We start from the raw sequence: 19,954 nt of genomic DNA, 5'->3' as shown, positions 1-19,954 counted from the left end.
CATCCATGTCCCTACAAAGGACACAAACTCATCGTTTTTGATGGCTGCATAATATTCCATGGTGTATATGTGCCACATTTTCCCTGTCCAGTCTATCATCGATGGGCATTGGGCTGGTTCCAGGTCTTTGCTATTGTAAACAGTGCTGCAATGAACATTCTAAAGGCCCTTTCAGCATTGTGATTTCAGGAAAAGAGTGTCCAACTATTCCCACAGTTGAACACTGTGGAGAGAGACCAGCTTGAACAAAGTCCCATCTCTACTCTGAAAAAAGACCTTCAGCCTCTGGTGACTCTGAATTGAACTCTTCAGGCAATTCCTCAAGCACTGGGTGGGTGGCTGGGTGGGTGGGCAGACAGGCAGGAAGGCCGGCGCCCCACCCTCTTTTGCACAGGAAGCTAGCTACATCCTCTTTTCCCCACCCCAGGCAGCACATCACCAAAGGTCCCCAGCAGAAGCAGTGGGGGCAGGGAGAAGAGAAGGATGGGGCCTGAAAGGAAGCTGAAAATGCAAATCACCTCAGCTAAGGAACCATCTGGGGGAAGGGAAACAACTGGGGCCCTGAGAAAGAGCAGAAAAGCTGCCCATTATCTACTGGGGCCCAGCTCCCCAACAAAGCTTAGCCAAAGTGTCCTGAAGCCACAGGCTGTCATAAAGAATCACAAGGCATGGGTTGGTATGGTGAGCATCCTGTGCCCATTCACTCCACCTCACTGAGTTTCTACAGACCAAAGAGCTGGGCCTCTTACACAAGGTGTTTCTCAGGTACAGTCTTTCGTAGGGTGAGAACACAGACATGCCATGGGCGAGGGTAAGGTATACACATGATTGAACAATCAGGAATACAGGAGATCTTCATGCCTCTTAAAGCCAAGGAGACAAGCATTAATCCTCATGGCCTTACCATCAGCCCATTTTCCGGTGCCCGCCCCCACACCCTGTGACTGGGGCCCAGCCCTCCCCACATCCTGTTCTCAGAGAACACGTGGCTGCCCAGGGAAAGATAATGTCATTACCATACTTCCCCTCTATACAGGAGGCTTTGGTTGACTAGGGAGGGAGCTGGACTTTTCTGTCTGACCAGACTGAATAATCCACAGTAAATATCCCAGTTTCACAGAATGGGACAGGAAGGGTACTAGGCAACACTAGGAGCACCTTCTAAATTGGAGGATCCATGCCTACAGATAGATGATGATGGTTCAAAGCACTTCTGGAAAAATAAATTTTCTGGAAAACACAAATTGACAATTTATCTTACATTTGGAGACTGGAAGATGCCGTGCCAATGTTCTTCCTTGATAAACGAACCAAGAAATGCAAAAATACAATAAAATTGTATTTTAAAAAAGGTCCCAAGTGTCACTCAAGTCTCACTACACATGGGTTTTAGATGCCAGCATTGGTATTTCTGCTAAAGCACCCTGATTTAAATGGGCCTAGAGTGGTTTTGGCCACTTTGAAAAAGAAAATGATCTCAGGCCCATAGGAAGGTCCCCTGACAAACTCAAAGAGGAAGAGGCAGCCAGGAGGTATCACAGCTTGAATCTACTCATTGTTGAAACTTCCTTCACTCCTCTCTAACCAGCTCAGACTCCCTGGCTCCCCCTTGTCTTCCCTTCCCACCCTGTAAATATAGCAAAGAATGTGGCTGAACATCCATGTGAATATTCAGGTAAGGCCTCCTTACTCATCCAGTGTGAGAAATTGGAAGGCAGATGTCATTTCACAGCACTGCCTTACTACTAAGTGCAGACCTTCAGTGCAGCATGATCCTTGGTTGGGCTTGTATGGGGGACTTTGGCTGGCTACCACTAAGCAGGATGTCCTCAATTCTACCCAGCCTGCTGTTCCCCTACATCTAATCTTACAGCCTAATCCAATTCTCATCCACATTAGGGAACAAGGCTTATCACGTAGGTCTTAAGAAAATACCTACTCTCAAAAATGCCTACCTCCAGTGAACGTGCTGAAGGTTGAAAGGTGGCCTCATAACCTGCCACAAGTGTATTTGTTTATAGCCAATAGCTCACAGCCTTCATTTTTGTCATGACCACCTTCCTGGAAGCAGAGGTACAGAGAACTCAAAGAATGCTCTTGGGATCTATGGATCTATGATTGTTTTGGAAAAGTCCCTTGGTGGCAAGGGTTGATAAGAGACCACATGGCATCCAGCTTATTAGTTTTGGTCCCTATGTAGCTTGAGATAACTTCTCTAAAAGCTGGCTTTGTTTTTTCGAGTTGATAAAGCCACATCTTTCTCTCCAAACCACAAGCTCGGCTAACAATTTACTGAGACCAGTAAAAATGATTTAACCTATCCTGCAATAATACAAGGGTTTTTAGCACCCCTACACCCACAAACATATAATCTTCACACCCCTCAATGCTGCGGTGAACAAGCATGAACCCACCTAACCCCCCACACAGATATTCATATCAGTTCTTTGGAGAGAATAAGAATCATACCCCCAGCCCCCAATGTTTGGTCTAGTTTTTTCAGACAACAGTAAAGAGATCAACCAGAATATCTATGGAAATTACCCAGAAGCCTCCTTAATGGCCAAGGCAACATACATTGTTCCATAATCCAAAGCAAACCCTAAAAATCTACAATTCTAGTAAGATCTGGAAAAACGAGTAAGGCTACCTCTTACCTACCACAGGTGTTTCATAAAGAACCCATATCACTAACACAGACATATGTATATACATACGGGTTCCATACACCACCACATTATCAGACACCCAATATGGATCGGACCAGGCTTTGAAATTTGTGTGTGTGTGTGTGTGTGTGTGTGTGTGTGTGTGTGTGTGTGAAAATGAGCAAGTATCTGAGAACATTTTTTGTCAGATGGAGGCAATATGCAGGTAAATGAATGAGAAATTACCATTCTATACAGCAAGAGCAGAGATAGAGGTAATCAAAGTGGACTGTGGAAACACAAGCAAGAGGCATCTAGGCCATAATGGGAAAGGTAAAGAGACAAGGAGAGGTGAGAAGGCAGGAGGTTTCTTGAGATAGAACTGACCTCTCCTAAAGGAAAAATGACACTGTCACAGGAAAAAGATTAAAGGGAAAAGGAGCCTCATGGTGTTCTAGGTAGAGAGACCATAGTGGTTGAGTCTCCCACGCCTAGTAGCCTGGAGCTGGGTGGACATCTACAATCCTAGGTGTGTTTGAGGAAGGCAGGCACAGCAGCAGGGAGAAGAAAAGGCATTGCATAGCAGACTTGAGGTAACTTCTATTAGAATCCTGACCTTTCAGAAGAGTGACTTAGCCTTGGCACTGTATTCCTTCCACTCCAGGATTCCCAAAGACCTGGCATGAATGGGTATGGGTGCTCAAATAGGCATGCACCTCCATAAATATGCAAAAGCCAATATAGTACAAAGGGTGTACGGGCTACAGATGAAGCCAGGAATGCCTCCCTATCTGGGTAAGCCTATCACTAGAACTATACTAGTATCACCCTTACAACTCCAGTTTCAGTGTCTTGCTCCAAAAGTAGCTAAGGTTCCCTCTGTCCAGGCATGGTCCCACAAGAACACAAACACACATTCTCAAAAAACCAGATATAATTTTAGGAGTCTCAACAAAACCAGGATGAAGTATGAGGGAAGGAACAGAAAGAGCTGGCCCCAGCTCTGAAATCTCCTGTTGAGTACAGCTTTGGATTTTTGTGTTTGTGTTTTCGAATCTCCCTAATTACTATCAACAGGAGTTGTGTACTTTCTAGATTTAGGGCTATCTGCACTGAAAAGCTAAGTTTTACAAAGTTACAGTGAACTGGAGGAAAGCATCATCTATCAAGTTCTTTCCATTCCAAGGATACAATTTTAATTCTAACCCTAGGTGACCACAGACCCCAAGTGTACATGAAAGGAGACAGAATAGTTTGGTTAGTAACTACATATTAGGTAGTAACCAGCACGGAAGGTATTTATGATTGGCTACAAGAAGCAGGATTCAGAGGCCTGCAGTGTGTAAGGCTCAGGAAAAAGGTGACTATAAAGAAGTCATGAGTATCCAGGAAATAGGTATACAATAAATTCGCACTCTAAGGCATAGACTAGTAGAGATTGGCAAGCTATATGTGTAAGTCACATATGGTCTCTGTTGCACATTCTTTTTTCTTAAAAAAAAAAAAAAAAAAAAAATGCTGGCCGAGGCGGGCGGATCACCTGAGGTTAGGAGCTCGAGACCAACCTGGCCAACATGGTGAAACCTCGTCCCTACTAAAAATACAAAAATTAGCTGGGTGTGGTGGCAGGTGCCTGTAACTCAGGAGGCTGAGGCATGAGAATCACTTGAATCTGGGAGGCGGAAGTTGCAATGAGCCAAGATTGCGCCATTGCACTCCAGCCAGGGCAACAAGAGTGAAACTCCATCTCAAAAAACAAAACAAAACAAAAAAATGCTCCTAAAAACATAAAATCTATTCTTACAATATATACAAAAACTGGTCCCACAGGCAAGTTCACCAATTCCTGGACTAAACTAAATATTTGTACCTGATAACTCCATGAACTCTCTGCAAGGCCTCAACCCTGGATAAATATCTCTTTTCACATTCTACTTTCCCTAAAAGATGGGCAGCAAGGGTTTTATCTGAAAGCGAGCCAAAGATAACTGGCCCACATACCAATTAATCATACATAGTCACCTACACCCTTCCTACGCAAAGACATTGGCAGAAAAAATAGATAATAAGCTTAGACCACTAACCACCTTCCCCAAAAGTTCATTCACACATTAGAAAGGCCCTGGGCCAAGCTGATCCCCACAATAGGAGGCCCCAGGCCAGGGGCTGAGTCATAAACTACCTGACTCCCGGACCTCTGGCTCAAACCCCTAACCTTAGAGAGCAAGAGGCATTCATGAAGAAGAAAGAAAGAAGCAAGAAGGGAATACCTCCCAGCTAGTCAATTAAGGGCTCAAGAAGCAAAGGGACATGTGTAGCTTGCTTCTCTCCCTATTCCCTCAGAAAATGTTTGGAGAATAAAAGGAAATCAAGCTAGATATGCCAAACTCAACGGGGGTGAGAGGCTAAGAATGAAAGCAGGCCACCACAGAGCTCCAAGGCTAATGACTTCCATTAGTGGCCAACACTGTATTAAGGCCTTTCTCCTCTGGATAGGTTCAGGATGCTCATGATCTGGTTGACCCTTCTCTCAAACGTGGTAGGAGGAAACAACTGTTCAGGAGTGTCCACCTTCTAACCTCCCACCTTGGCTCTTCACACTTGTTCCTCCTACAGAAAAAGAAAAGAGCCGGGCGCAGTGGCTCATGCCTGTAATCCCAGCACTTTGGGAGGCCAAGGTGGGTGGATTACCTAAGGTCAGGCATTTGAGACCAGCCTCGCCAGCATGGTGAAACCCCATCCCTACTAAAAATACAAAAAATTAGCCAGGTATGGTGGCCGGCACCTGTAATCTCAGCTACTTGGAAGGCTGAGGCAGGAGAATCACTTGAACCTGGGAGGCGGAGGTTGCAGTGAGCTGAGATGGCCGAGATAGCACCACTGCACTCCAGCCTGGGCAACAAGAGCAAAACTCTGTCTCAAAAAAAAAAAAAAAAAAGAACATCTACATGTGAAAGTGTATACACCTTAAAAGTTAACTACTATGAAGAACTATGGGTGGAATTCTGGATACAAGAGGTGCCATAGACAGCCAACCCATAGATGCAGCCCTTCCTTTCCTCCCCCATTAGCTTCCACAGTCTTCAGCCAGGAGATACAGGGCTTCTAGGGAATCTAATCCGACTCAAGGGAGAGAATAAGAGAAAAAAATGTCCTTACCCTGCAAAGTGTGGGGGTATTTTACTCTGCACTGAGAATACAGAGACTATGACAAGTACTACTTCAAGGGGTTCCCCATCTAGCAGGAAAAAGACATAATTCTTGGACCCCACAGAATGAAGTGTGTACTATAGCCACCCTAAATCTCCCAGTCACTTTTCTCTCCTAAGAAAAGTTCCTTTTGACACTGGTGAGAGAAAAGGAACCCTAAGTGTCCTACTCATCTGCTTGCTTATCTCCATTAAGCACATTTCCATCCCCCTAGGAAGGACTTGGAACAAAGCCCCCTTTCCTACTATAGAAGGAGCTCATTCTCAATCAGAATACTACATGTAAAATAGAGGAAAAATAATCAAAGACCACACTGTGATATGGTGTGCCCAGACATGTGGGAGAGCTTGATGCACTCTGAAAGGATAGGAGCAGTAGGGGCTGGGGCCAAGGAGAGGCTGCTCTATGGTTGGGCTCACTCCCTAATCAAGCGTAAAGGCCATCCAGCTGAAGCAGGAAGCAGACAACAAGCAGTCCTCAGTTCCCAAGCACAAGACACAAATCTTAGACACTGAGACAGGGCCCCAGCCCTGCAAGTCCACATGGATCTGGGGACCGAAGTCACCAGGTCCTTAAGCTCACCAACTCCTTGTAATGTTCCCACTAACTAAATGTCTTGATGCCCACAGCATTACTCACCTCCTATCCTGTTCTATGCTTCCCCTTTTCCCCAACCACTGGTCTGCACATGCCCAGACAGTGAACTCACTCTCTAAAAAGGGATGTTCACCTCCCTTGGGTGCAATTAGTTAACCCCACCCCTTCCTCCAGCACTTGTGGGTTGGGGGTAATAACAACTATCTCCTCCTGGACCTCTGACCAAGTTTACAGGATGCCCAATTGAGTTGTTAGAAGAGTTCAAAGAACCGGGACAAAGCATTAGCTCAGAGCTCAAATAATCTGTATCCATGCCATATTAGCATAGGCACAGGCCTCCCCTTTCTCTGGTTCAGTTTTGTCCCATGTAGCAAGGAGAGGCTTCTATTAGAGATGCAGTAAGCAATCTTTGCCCAATGTTACAGTTCCCTGTGGGAGTGCTTAGAAAATACTGATTCCCAAAGCCTTAACCCAGAACAATTAATCATAGTCTATACAAGCTCCTATAAACTGGTCAAGATCAATTCCACAGGCAAGCTGGACTTCCCCAGGTACACCCTAGCCAAGGTGGATCAGAAGGCAAGGAGCCTAGATGGCTCCATGCATAACTCATTCCTCTACTATAAGAAGGGCAGCTCTAACAGTCAACATTCAGCTTCATTCTGGTCTCCTAGGGTTATGAGTTCAAATTTCCCCCTTTTACCAAACCTTGCTTCAAGTCCACAAGAAAAAAAAATTAAGAGGAGGATACAAGATAGCCGAATAGGAACAGCTCCGGAGTGCAGTTCCCAGCAAGAACAGCATAGAGGGTGAGTGCCCACCACATTTCCAAACAAGTTTTCACTGCCCACAGACCAGGAGATTCCTGGACCGAAAAGTGCCATGAGTTTTCAGCCCGGTGGTGTCAGCCAGTGCTGGGACGGCACATAGAAACTCACAAAAGCCTGGGTGGCTGTTTCGACTGGTGCCTGTAACACCTGAGAGACAGAGCCACCCATTCAACTGAAAGGGAGGGGGCAGAGACAGGGAGACAGGCGACCTGGCTCAGCGGGTACCACCCCCACGAAACAAGCAATCTGAAATGCTCTGGATTGAGAGTTTCACAGCAAGTGCAGCAGGACCCAGGATGGTCCAGCTCAGTGGGGGGAAGGGCGACCACCACTACCGAGGCAGTTCACACAGCAGCTGGGCAGAGCCTGCGGCAGCTCAGCAACACCTCTACTAGCAGACTGTGACAAGGCTACTCCCTGCAGGGCAGAGCATCTATGAAAAAAGGCAGCAGCACAACAGGAACTTATAAATAAAGCCAACCTTCCTAGGACAGAGGACCTGGGAAAAGAGGCGGTTATGAGTTCAGCTGCAGCAGACTTAAAGGTACCTGCCCAGCAGCTCTGCATGGAACAACGGAGCTCCCAGCACAGCAGTTGAGCTCCTATAAGGTACAGACTGTCTCCTCAAGCAACTCCCCAACCCCCTATACCCAAAGAGACACCTCATAAGGGAGAGCTCAGGCCAACAGTGGGCAGATACCCTTCTGGGACAAGGATAGAAGAGGAAGAAACCGGCAGCAACCCTTACTGTTCTGCAGCCCCTGCTGGTGATCCCCAGGCGAGTGGGGTCTAGAGTGGGCTGCCAACGGTCCTGCAGCAGAGGGGCCTGTTAGAAGGAAAATTAAGAAGCAGAAAGAAATAGCTTCAACATCAACAAAAAGGACATCCACTCAGAGAACCCATCCAAAAGTCACCAACTACAAAGACCACAAGTAGATAAAGTCATTAAGATGGGAAGAAACCAGCGCAAAAAGGAAGAAAACACCAAAAACCTCCTACAAGGGATGACAACTTCTCACCAGCTAGGGATCAAAGATGGATGGAGAATGAATCTGATGAATTGACAGAAACAGGCTTCAGAAGGTGGGTAATAACAAACTTCGCAGAACTAAAAGAACATGTGCTAACCCAATGCAAAGAAACTAAGAACCTGGGAAAAAGGTTAGATCAGATGCTAACTAGAATAAACAGCTTAGAAAAGAATATAAATGACTTGATGGAGCTGAAAAACATAGCACGAGAACTTCACGAAGCATACATAAGTTTCAATAGCTGAATTGATCAAGCAGAAGAAAGGAGATCAGCGATTGAAGATCAACTCAATGAAATAAAATGAGAAGGCAGGAATAGAGAAAAAAGAGTGTAAAGAAATAAACAAAGCCTCCAAGAAATATGGGATTATGTGAAAAGATCTCATTTACGTTTGATAGGTGTACCTGAATGTGACGGAGAGAATGAATCCAAGCTGGAAAACACTCTTCAGGATATTATCCAGGAAAACTTCCCCAACCTAGCAAGGCAGGCCAATATTCAAGTCCAGGAAATACAGAGAACACCACAAAGATATTCCTCAAGAAGAGCAACCCCAAGGTAGATAATTGTCAGATTCACCAGGGTTGAAATGAAGGGAAAAATGCTAAGGGCAGCAAGAGAGAAAGGTCGGGTTACCCACAAAGGGAAGCCCATCAGACTCAGGACAGATCTCTCAGCAGAAACCCTACAAGCCAGAAGAGAGTGGGGGCCAATATTCAACATCCTTAAAGAAAAGAACTTTCAGCCTAGAATTTAATATCCAGCCAAACTAAGCTTCATAAGTGAAGGAGAAAGAAAATCATTCATGGACAAGAAATTGCTGAGAGATTTCGTCACCACCAGGCCTGCCTTACAAGAGCTCCTGAAAGAAGCACTAAACAAGGAAAGGAACAACCCGTACCAACCACTCCAGAAAATGTACCAAATGGTAAAGACCATTGACACAATAAAGAAAATGTGTCAACTAACGGGCAAAACATTCAGCTAGCATCAAAATGGCAGGATCAAATTCACACATAACAATATTAACTTTCAATTGAAATGGACAAAATGCCCCAATCAAAAGACACAGACTGGCGAATTGGATAAAAAGTCAAAACCCATTGGTGTGCTGTATTCAGGAAACCCATCTGACATGCAAGGACACACATAGGCTAAAATTAAAGGGATGGAGGAAGATTTATCAAGCAAATAGAGAGCAAAAAAAAAGCAGGAGTTGCAATCCTAGTCTCTGATAAAATAGACTTTAAACCAACAAAGATCAAAAGAGACAAAGGGCATAACGTAACGGTAAAAGGATCAACACATCAACAAGAACTAACGATTCTAAATATATATGTACCCAATACATGAGGGCCCAGGTACATAGAGCAAATTCTTAATGACCTACAAAGAGATGTAGACTCCCACACAATAATAGTGGAAGACTTTAACACTCCACTGTCAATATTAGACAGATCAACAAGACAGAAAATTAACAAGGATATACAGGACTTGAACTCAGATCTGGACCAAGCAGACCTAATAGAGATCTACAGAAATCTCCACCCCAAATCCACAGAATATACATTCTTCTCAGGACCGCATGGCACCTACTGTAAAATTGACGACATAATTGGAAGTAAATCACTCCTCAGCAAATGCAAAAGAATGGAAATCATAACAGTCTCTCAGACAATAGTACAATCAAATTAGAACTCAGAATTAAGAAACTAACTCAGAACCACACAACTTCATGGAAACTGAACAACTGGCTCCTGAATGTCAACTGGATAAACAAATGAAGGCAGAAATAAAGATGTTCTTTGAAACCAATGAGAACGAAGACACAACGTAGCAGAATCTCTGGGACACATTTAAAGCAGTGTCTAGAGGGAAATTAATAGCAATAAGTGCCCACCAGAGAAGCGAGGGAAGATCAAACACCAATATCCTATCCTTGAAATTTAAAGAGCCAGAGGAGCAAGAAAAAAAAAAAAAAAAAAACCCTCAAAAGCTAGCAGAAGACAAGAAATAACTAAGATCAGAACAGAAATGAAGGAGATAGAGACACAAAAAATCCTTCAAAAAAATCAATAAATCAGGAGCTGGTTTTTTGAAAAGATCAACAAAATACATAGACCACTAGCCAAATTAATAAAAAAGAAAAGGGAGAAGAATCAAATAGATGCAATAAAAAACGATAAAGAGGATATCACCACTAACTCCACAGAAACACAAACTACAAACAACTCTATGCACATAAACCATAAACCTGGAAGAAATGGATAAATTCCTGGACACTTGCACCCTCCCAAGCCTAAACCAGGAAGAAGCTGAAACCTTGAACAGACCAATAACAAGGGCTGAAGTTGAGGCAGCAGTTAATAGCCTACCAACCAAAATAAGTCCAGGTCCAAACAGGTTCACAGCTGAATTCTACGAGATGTACAAAGAGGAGCTGGTGTCATTCCTTCTGAAACTATTCCAAACAATCTATAAAGAGGGAATCCTTCCCAAATCATTTTATGAGACCAACATCATCCTGATACCAAAACCCGGCAGAGACTCAACAAAAAAAGAAAACTTCAGGCCAATATCCATGATGAACATAGATGCAAAAATCTTCAATAAAATACTGGCAAACCAATTGCAACAGCACATCAAAAAGCTTATCCATCACGATCAAGTAGGCTTCATTCTGGGGATGCAAGGCTGGTTCAACATACGCAAGTCTATAAACGTAATTCACCACATAAACAGAACCAAAGACAAAAACCACAGGATTATCTCAATAGATGCAGAGAAGACCTTCAACAAAATTCAACAGGCCTTTATGCTAAAAACTCTCAGTAAACTAGGTATTGAAGGAACATATCTCAAAATAATAAAAGCTATTACGACAAACCTACAGCTAATATCATACTGAATGGGCAAAAACTGGAAGCACTCCCTTTCAAATTTGGCACTAGACAAGGATGCCCTCTCTCACCACTCCTATTCAATATAATATTGGAAGTTCTAGCCAGAGCAATTAGGCAAGAAAAAAAAAAAAAATAAAAGGTATTCAATTAGGAAAAGAGTAAGTCAAATTGTCTCAATTTGCAGATGACATGATTGTATATTTAGAAGACCCTATCATCTCAGCCCAAAATCTGCTGAAACTGATAAGCAACTTCAGCAAAGTCCCAGGATACAAAATCAATGTGCAGAAATTACAAGCATTTCTATACACCAATAACAGACTAACAGAGAGCCAAATCATGAGTCAACTCCCATTCACAATTGCTACAAAGAGAATAAAATACCTAGGAATACAACTGAAAAAGGATGTAAAGGGCCTCTTCAAGGAGAACTACAAACCACTGTTCAAGGAAATAAGAGAGGACACAAACAAACGGAGAAACATTCCATGCTCATGGTTAGGAAGAACCAGTATCATGATAATGGCCATATTGCCCAAAGTAATTTATAGATTCAACGCTATCCCCATCAAGATACCAATAACAGAACTAGAAAAAAAAACCACCTTAAACTTCATATGGAACCAAAGGAGAGCCTGCATAGCCAGGACAATCCGAAGCAAAAAGAACTAGGCCGGAGGCATCATGCTACCTGATTTCAAACTATATGACAAAGCTACAGTCATCAAAACAGCATGGTACTGGTATCAAAACAGAGATATAGATCAATGGAACAGAACAGAGGCCTTGTAGGCAATGCCACACATCTACAACCACCAGATCTTTGACAAATCTAACAAAAACAAGCAATAGGGAAAGGATTCCCTGTTTAATAAATGGTGTTGGGAAAACTGGCTAGCAGTGTGCAGAAAGCTGAAACTGGACCCCTTCCTGACACCTTACACTAAAATTAACTCCAGTTGAATTAAAGACTTAAACATAAGACCTAACACCATAAAAACCCTAGAAGAAAACCTAGGCAAAAATGTTGAGGACATAGGCATAGGCAAGGATTTCATGACTAAAACACCAAAAGCATTGGCAACAAAAGGCAAAATAGACAAATGGGACTTAATTAAACTCCATGGCTTCTGTACAGCAAAAGAAGCAATCATTAGAGTGAACTGGCAACCAACAGAATGGAAAAAAATTTTTGCAATCTACCCATCTGACAAAGGGCTAATATCCAGAATCTACAAAGAACTAAAATAGATTTACAAGAAAAAAAACAAACCCATCCAAAAGTGGGAGAAGGATGTGAACAGATACTTTTCAAATGAAGACATATATGAGGCCAAGAAACATGAAAAATGCTCATCATCACGGATTATTAGAGAAATGCAAATCAAAACCACATTGAGATACAACCTCATGCCAGTTAGAATGGTGATCATTAAAAAATCAGGAGACAACAGATGCTGGAGAGGATGTGGAGAAATAGGAACACTTTTACACTGTTGGTAGGAGTGTAAACTAGTTCAACCATTGTGGAAGACAGTATGGTGATTCCTCAAGGACCTAGAAATAGAAATTCCATTTGACCCAGCAATCCCATTACTGGGTATATATCCAAAGGATTATAAATCATTCTATTATAAAGACACATGCACATGTGTGTTCATAGCGGCACTGTTTGCAATAGCAAAGACCTCGAACCAACCCAAATGCTCATCGATAGACTGGACAAGGAAAATGTGGCACATATACACCATGGAATACTATGCAGCCATAAAAAATGATGAGTTCGTATCCTTTGTAGAGACATGGATGAATCTGGAAACCATCATTCTCAGCAAACTGACACAAGAACAGGAAGTCAAACACCACATGTTCTTTCTCATAGGTGGATGTCGAACAATGAGAACACATGGACACAGGGAGGTGAGCATCACACACTGGGGTCTGTTGGGGGAGCCTAGGGAGGGGCAGCAGGGCGGGAGGATGTCAGGGAGGGATAACATGGGGAGAAATGCCAGATGTAGGTGATGGGGGGATGGAGGCAGCAAACCACATTGCCAGGTATGTACCTATGCAACAATCCTGCATGATCTGCACATGTACCCCAGAACCTAAAGTACAATTAAAAAAAAAAAATTAAAAGGTATTGGCACTAGCAAATCCAACCCCACATGCTTTGACATCAGGCAAGCATTACAACTTTTCCTTTCTCTGATAGACCAGGCCTATCTGCCATTATGAATTGTTTTCTTCATTCACCACATATGGTCTCTATGGCCCAATTTTAAGAACCTCCCACCCTACACAGAGGGAATGATGACAAGAAAGAGCTGCTCTTCCTGCATCCCCAGCCTTTTGGCAGCTCTAGTGACACGTTCCCATGTGACGGTATTGCATTCCTCAGGGTGTACCAACAGCTTGTGACCAGGAACTACCTGGTCATGGACTGGGACAAACCATCTACTTCATGATGTCAGTTTATCGCCTATGTCTGGTGGGTTCTCTATGAGCTACCTCTCCGGGGCACTTCCTCCCTCTCCATTCACATCCATCCTCTGATGCCTGCCACCCTTGCCTGCCCACCCCTCCACCCAGTTATGCTGCCTTACAAAATTCAGACACAGCTGACCACTTCTAACCTTTCAGAGCTAGTAAAGTTGTCCATTTGGCTCAGTTCCCCATGGAACAAAACCATTTTTGAGATGTGTGCCACCATTCCTGTACCCACGGTGGGACAGACCAGTCTCCATTGTTAGTGGAGTGTAACATTTCTGAATAAATCAGAGCTTCAGAGCAGGAAATAGCCCTCAGAGATTAGCCAGACCAACCTCTTGTGGAACAGGCTATGGCCCAAAAAGGAGCAAGGTCTTGGTCAAGATTGCTCTGGAAAGCTAACAGCAGGGCCCAGAATAAACAACAGCTCTTGAACTAAAAAAGTGCCCTTTCCATGATTTTCTAATACCTCCTCCTCTCAACAAAAAGTTGGATCGATGCTCTTGGTCCCACCAAGGTACAAACAAGTCCCTACATTAGCTAGGTCTAAGCAGCCCCCAAACAATTCTCCCGTACTAACAAGCAACTCCTATATGTCCAGGAGCATGGCAAAACTGAATAAGTTATTGGCTCAACCAAGTGGAAGGCACAACTAGCTTTGAAAGTAGTGGTCTGACACTACCAAGAATGGGTTACACAGGAAGCCAGTTGCAAAACTAGAGTCAGACCAAGCCCCAAGCAGGCAGAACAAAAACATAACAGGTGGCCATCCCCACACAGCCCCCAAGTGCTAGAATTCTCTCTAAACATTAGTATTGACTTACGATCTTTTAGAAGAGAAACTGAAGAGAGGTTGGGCAGCCATTGGAATGGGGGAAGGGCCAAATGTTTAAAGCTGAAACTTCCTTTCTAGATTCAGAACTCTGACCTAACCATGACCAGAGCTTAAGTCCAGGCCTTTATGAAACAACACTGCCTTCCCTTCCCACACTCCACCCTATGCATAGTCTAAAACCAAAGTCTTCCGTCTCCCAATCAAGCCTTGTCTCCATTACTCATTAGCTGAGTAATTTTTGCAGTCACTTAAAGTCTTTGAGCCTCAGTTCTCCCTTATGTAAAAGTAAAGATAATAATTTCTGGCTGGGTGTGGTGGCTTACACCTGTAATTCCAACACTTTGGGAGGCTGAAGTGGGCAGATCACTTGAGCCCAGGAGCTTAAGACTAGCCTGGTCAACACAGTGAAACTGTGTCTGTATTTTTAAAAATTAAAAAATAATAATAATAATTCCTAACCTGCCAACTGAAGAGAGTTGATGAATACCAAATGACATAGTAAGAGTTTTACAACTATGAAACTTATTACACATGTAGAGAATTATCATTAGCTGGGCACTGAAAGAGCATTACAGGGCAATGCCAGCCAACCTGTGAAGAGATTCCTTCAATTCGCATCTGACTTGGCTATTTTAAACAGAAAACTATTTGGAAAATGGGCAGCTATCCCCTAAACTTATAACTCCTTTCCAGACTCCTAACCCTGCAATTTCCTTTTCTGGGTTGTTAAATCGCTAGAGGTTCCAGAAGAACTTGCACCAAGAGATCCTTAATGGCTCTTTTAAGATTTTCTTTAAGTTTGGCTCTTCTTGCCAAAGGACAATACCAACAGAGTGTAGTGAAGGGAGACCTACTCAACTCTCCCTGGAATAAAATTCTATGCAGGGCACACTCAACCATGTCTTCTCAACCTCCAATCTTTGAAGGATTGCCTCCTTTCCAATCCCATTCTCATAAATGTGCTGCCTCTGAGTTCGCAGCTGCAGGGATGGTCAGTGAGATCACAAATGACCTGAGAAATAGAAGTCTATCACTTTCCTTGCTCCAGAGTGCAAAGTTAACCATTTGCCTTTATAGTGAAGGTCAGTTACCCACGGCAACATAAGAGTAATACTCTATGGATTACTCAATAGCAACCTAACCATTTCACCCTGGGAACTTTTGGGACAGGTTTGCATAACTAATTATGTGTTATTTGGACTATCAGAAGAGCTGGTATTCCCTGGGCTCACCTTATTTAGAATAGGCAATCCACAGGTAGCTGAAAAGAGAGTTTTATTATGGATAGTTAAGAGATGATTATGTGGCAATGCCTCATTGGTCCTAAATGGTCTATAAATGAGCTGTTCCACAGAAGGGGACATTTTCTGATAACGGAGGCTCACCCTTTTAAGGATCATAACCATTCTTAATGGTGAGCTAAAAGTCTTTCATCTACTGACACACTACTACTTTTGTCAACAGAGACTATTAAAACATGATTTAAACTTCTTTGAGCACCTGAATCCTGTACACTTGATTTTCTACAGAGCTAACATTTCAGAGCCTTCCAATGTTAACTTATCCAAGTTTCCCACCACCAATTCTAAGGTTAACACATTATCATTCCCACTTTACCAATGGGAGAAGGGGAGGCTCAGGGAGTTTAAGGGACTTCCCCAAAGTCAAAACACCAAGTATGGAAACACAAATATTCCTACAAGCCTGGCCTACAATAAATGCCTGGAGATACTGTGGATCCACACCTTCTCAAGTAACCCAGGAAATTATTTAAAATATCATTTCCTTTTCCTTTTGGAGTCTGATCTCAACGTTTTGCTCTCCCTGCCCCAAAAAGCTTCTGAAAGTGCCAATCACTAAGAGTGTGCAGGCAGCTTCCTGTTTGTCTGAAGGGGAAGGGAATATAATGCCTGTAAGTGGCCTGTGGGCCTAGCCCAGTCAGGGTCAACCTCTGGTAGCAGATGTTCCAGGATTAAAGGCTGGGCAAGCAGAACTCTGCCACACCCACTGTGGAAGTGTGGGAATAAAAAGACAAGAGAAAGGTGGGGCCTGCCATGAGTGGGCAGAATAGAGCCAGCATTTCTGGTAATTCTGCTTCTCCTCTACTGGCCTGGCTCTTTCAACATGATCAATACCCTCAAGCTAGCAAGCTTTTAAGACCAGGACCTGTGACCACTAGGCTATAATTTTTCTTTCAATATATATCATGTTTATTTGTATTTCACAAATCACTATCTTCCTCAATTATTCAACTGGTGGATCAGCTACAGCTGAGTGCTCTGCAAAATTCTACTTTTCTGCCACCTGGACAAAATCTCTGATGTGTATGTTGTTGGGAAGGGGATTCTAATCCAGCTTCTCTGATAATTGACAGGCCCTTCCACAGCTCTTCTTTGTTTTTGTTTTTTTTTTAAGCCAGTCAAATTTAGCAGTGGGAAGTTGTATACCAACTTTACTGACTGGGGCGTGGTGGCTCACACCTGCAATCCCAACACTTTGGGAGGTCAAGGCAGGCAGATTGTTTGAGGCCAGGAGTTCGAGACCATCCTGGCCAACATGGCAAAACCTTAGCTCTACTAAAAATATTTAAATTGGCCAGGCACAGTGGTGCACGCCTGTACTTGGGAGGCTAAGGCATGAGAATTGCTTCAACCTGGAAAGTGGAGGTCGTAGTGAGCTAAGATCATGCCACTGCACTCCAACCTGGGTAACACAGCAAGACTCTGTCTCAGAAAATAGAAAAACAAAAAAACTTGAGTGACACTAATGTTAGTAAGTTCTGATAACCCACTGCCACCTGATAACCATCTGGTAACTACCATCTGATAACCCACTACCATTGGATCAGCCTCCACTGCTCTTCTCTGGAGAAGATTAGAAAAGCATGTGTGCCTACTACAAACACACAAATATGTACACTCACAAAGTTTCTTTCCTTCACCTCAGACAGTTCCAACAGCCAGCGGTCTTCTGAGGCACAGGATTCTCAGTCAGGTATTATCTGGAATCAAACCACCACGAGGTGGCAAAACCACAGAACAGGAAGGGGACCATGCTAAGAGCAGAAAACAAGTTTATCCTACCGCTAGTCACTCCACTGAGATCATTTAGACACAGGATCTAAAGCAATCTCTATAGGTGGGGCCTACTGAGCTTGGAAAGGAGAGCAGCTACCAACATCTTTCATCCCAACAGAAGGGTCCACATATCACATCTTCCTCAAAAAGCCTTCCCTCTCAGACAGAAAAATCCTAACTACTTCCTCTTTATTTTCCACTTAATTCAGAGTATGGCCCCTTTATTTGTATAGATTTTAACTGTTCCACCCATTTATCCAGGCATTGGTAGCTCACGCCTGAAATCCCAACACTTTGGGAGGCTGAGGTGAGAGGATTTCTTGAGCCCAAGAGCTCAAGTCTAGCCAAGGCAACATAGCAAGACCTTGTCTGTACAAAAAAACTAAAAAAAATCATAATAACTGGGCATGCACCTGTAGACTTAGCCACTCAGGAGGCTGAGACAGGAGGATTGCTTGGGCCCAGGAGTTGAAGGTTACAGTGTGCTATGATAACACCATTGCACTTCAGCCTGGGTGACAGAGTGAGATCCTGTCTCTATTAAAATTAAAAAAAATGGGGGGGGGGGGGGGGGGTGAGCACAGTGGCTCACATCTATAATCCCAGCACTTTGGGAGGCCAAGGCCAGTGGATTACTGGAAGTTAGGAGTTCAAGACCAGCCTGGCCAACATGGTGAAACCCCATGGCTACTAAAAATACAAAATTAGCTGGGCATGGTGGCGTGTGCCTGTAATCCCAGTTACTTAGGAGGCTGAGGCAGGAGAAGTGTCTGAACCTGGAAGGCGGAGGTTTCAGTGAGCCGAGATTGCACCACTGCACTCCAGCCTGGGCAAAAAGAGCAACACTCTGCCTCAAATAATAATAATAATAATAATAATAATAATGTTTAAAAGTGTTCAACCTATTTGTTATTAATGAGCCCCTGTAGGGCCGGGCACGGTGGCTCAAGCCTGTAATCCCAGCACTTTGGGAGGCCGAGGCGGGTGGATCACGAGGTCAAGAGATCAAGACCATCCTGGTCAACACGGTGAAACCCTGTCTCTACTAAAAAAACAAAAAAAAAATTAGCTGGGCATGGTGGCACGTGCCTGTAATCCCAGCTACTCAGGAGGTTGAGGCAGGAGAATTGCCTGAACCCAGGAGTCGGAGGTTGCGGTGAGCCGAGATCGCGCCATTGCACTCCAGCCTGGGTAACAAGAGCGAAACTCCATCCAAAAAAAAAAAAAAAAAAAATGAGCCCCTGTAGACTTTAAAATCGAATTTGACATTAAAATATGGCCAGCACTTACTAAGTTTAAAAAGCAGAACAATATGGATTTGTACTATCTGTGCGTTTAAAGGCATATATGTACAAATGCATGAAAAAAGAGTCTATAGATTGGGAGCAGTGACTCATGCCTGTAATCTCAGCACTTTGGGAGGCCAAGACAGGTGATCACCTGAGGTCAGGAGTTCAAGAGCAGGCTGGTCAACATGGCGAGACCACAACTCCACTAAAAATAGAAAAAAATAGCCAGATGTGGTGGTGGGCACCTGTAATCCCCACTACTTGGGAGGCTGAGGCATGAGACTCACTTAAACCTAGGAGGTGAAGGCTGCAGTGAGCCAAGACTGCACCACTGCACTCCAGCCTGGGTAACAGAGCAAGACTTCATCTCAAAAAATAAAAAAATAAAAAAGAAAAAAAAGTTTATGTTCACATAACTAACTGGTTAACGTTGGTTGTCTCTGGAGAATACAGTTAGGGGCAGAAGACAGGAGGCTTTATATTTTTCAATGCTCTTTCATTTCTTACAACAAATATGTATTAGTTTCATAATGAAAAATTAATCCAAAATTGTAAAACAAAGCCTGTCTTTATTTAAATCTGTCCTACCACATAGCAGAGAATGTGTCTGTTAACTTTCCTTATATGGTGTCTAGCTCAGTACTAAAAAGAAAGACGGAAAAAGTCCTTTAAAGACTAGTTGACCTTCAGAAGCTCTCTCTATTTTAGGACAGCCAACCTTACCTAGTAAGTACAAACCTACACCTCTCAAATGCTGGCCTTACCCCTGTCTCTGGAGTTGATGGGAGGAAAATACCTCCTACTGCCTACAAAATTAGCCTACCTTGGCCAGAACATACCAAATCTGCAAAGATATGCAGCTCTGGGCTCTAAAGCAGCCTGGTTGGTGGTGGTGGTGGCAACAGTAGCAATAGCAACAGAGGATAGCTAATAGGTGCCCCAACATTATGATCTCTGGACTTCCTTGCTAACCTCCCTGATCTATGCTTGTCTCTTCCTATGCCTCAGTACAGGGGCCAACCCAATCCCTAAACCTCAGGTGC

The 19,954-nt window shown here is 43.6% G+C and overlaps 1 protein-coding gene and 1 long non-coding RNA gene across 3 annotated transcripts in view; both read right to left on the bottom strand.

Annotated features, from left to right (window-relative positions):
- MSN (moesin) overlaps positions 1-19,954 on the bottom strand; it is a 77,745-nt gene that overhangs the window by 41,817 nt on the left and 15,974 nt on the right. The gene's annotated exons all lie outside the window — the stretch shown is intronic.
- LOC116535034 lies at positions 8,409-17,047 on the bottom strand. The gene is made up of 3 exons (XR_004262015.1): positions 13,764-17,047; positions 12,145-12,150; positions 8,409-8,435 (listed from the first exon to the last, which is right to left on the bottom strand). It is a non-coding gene; the product is annotated as an uncharacterized LOC116535034 (long non-coding RNA).

Source organism: Sapajus apella, unplaced genomic scaffold (assembly GCF_009761245.1).
Source record: "Sapajus apella isolate SASKATOON/1434 unplaced genomic scaffold, GSC_monkey_1.0 scaffold91, whole genome shotgun sequence".
Taxonomy (NCBI): Eukaryota; Metazoa; Chordata; class Mammalia; order Primates; family Cebidae; genus Sapajus; species Sapajus apella.
This window is presented reverse-complemented; position numbering and strand designations above follow the sequence as displayed.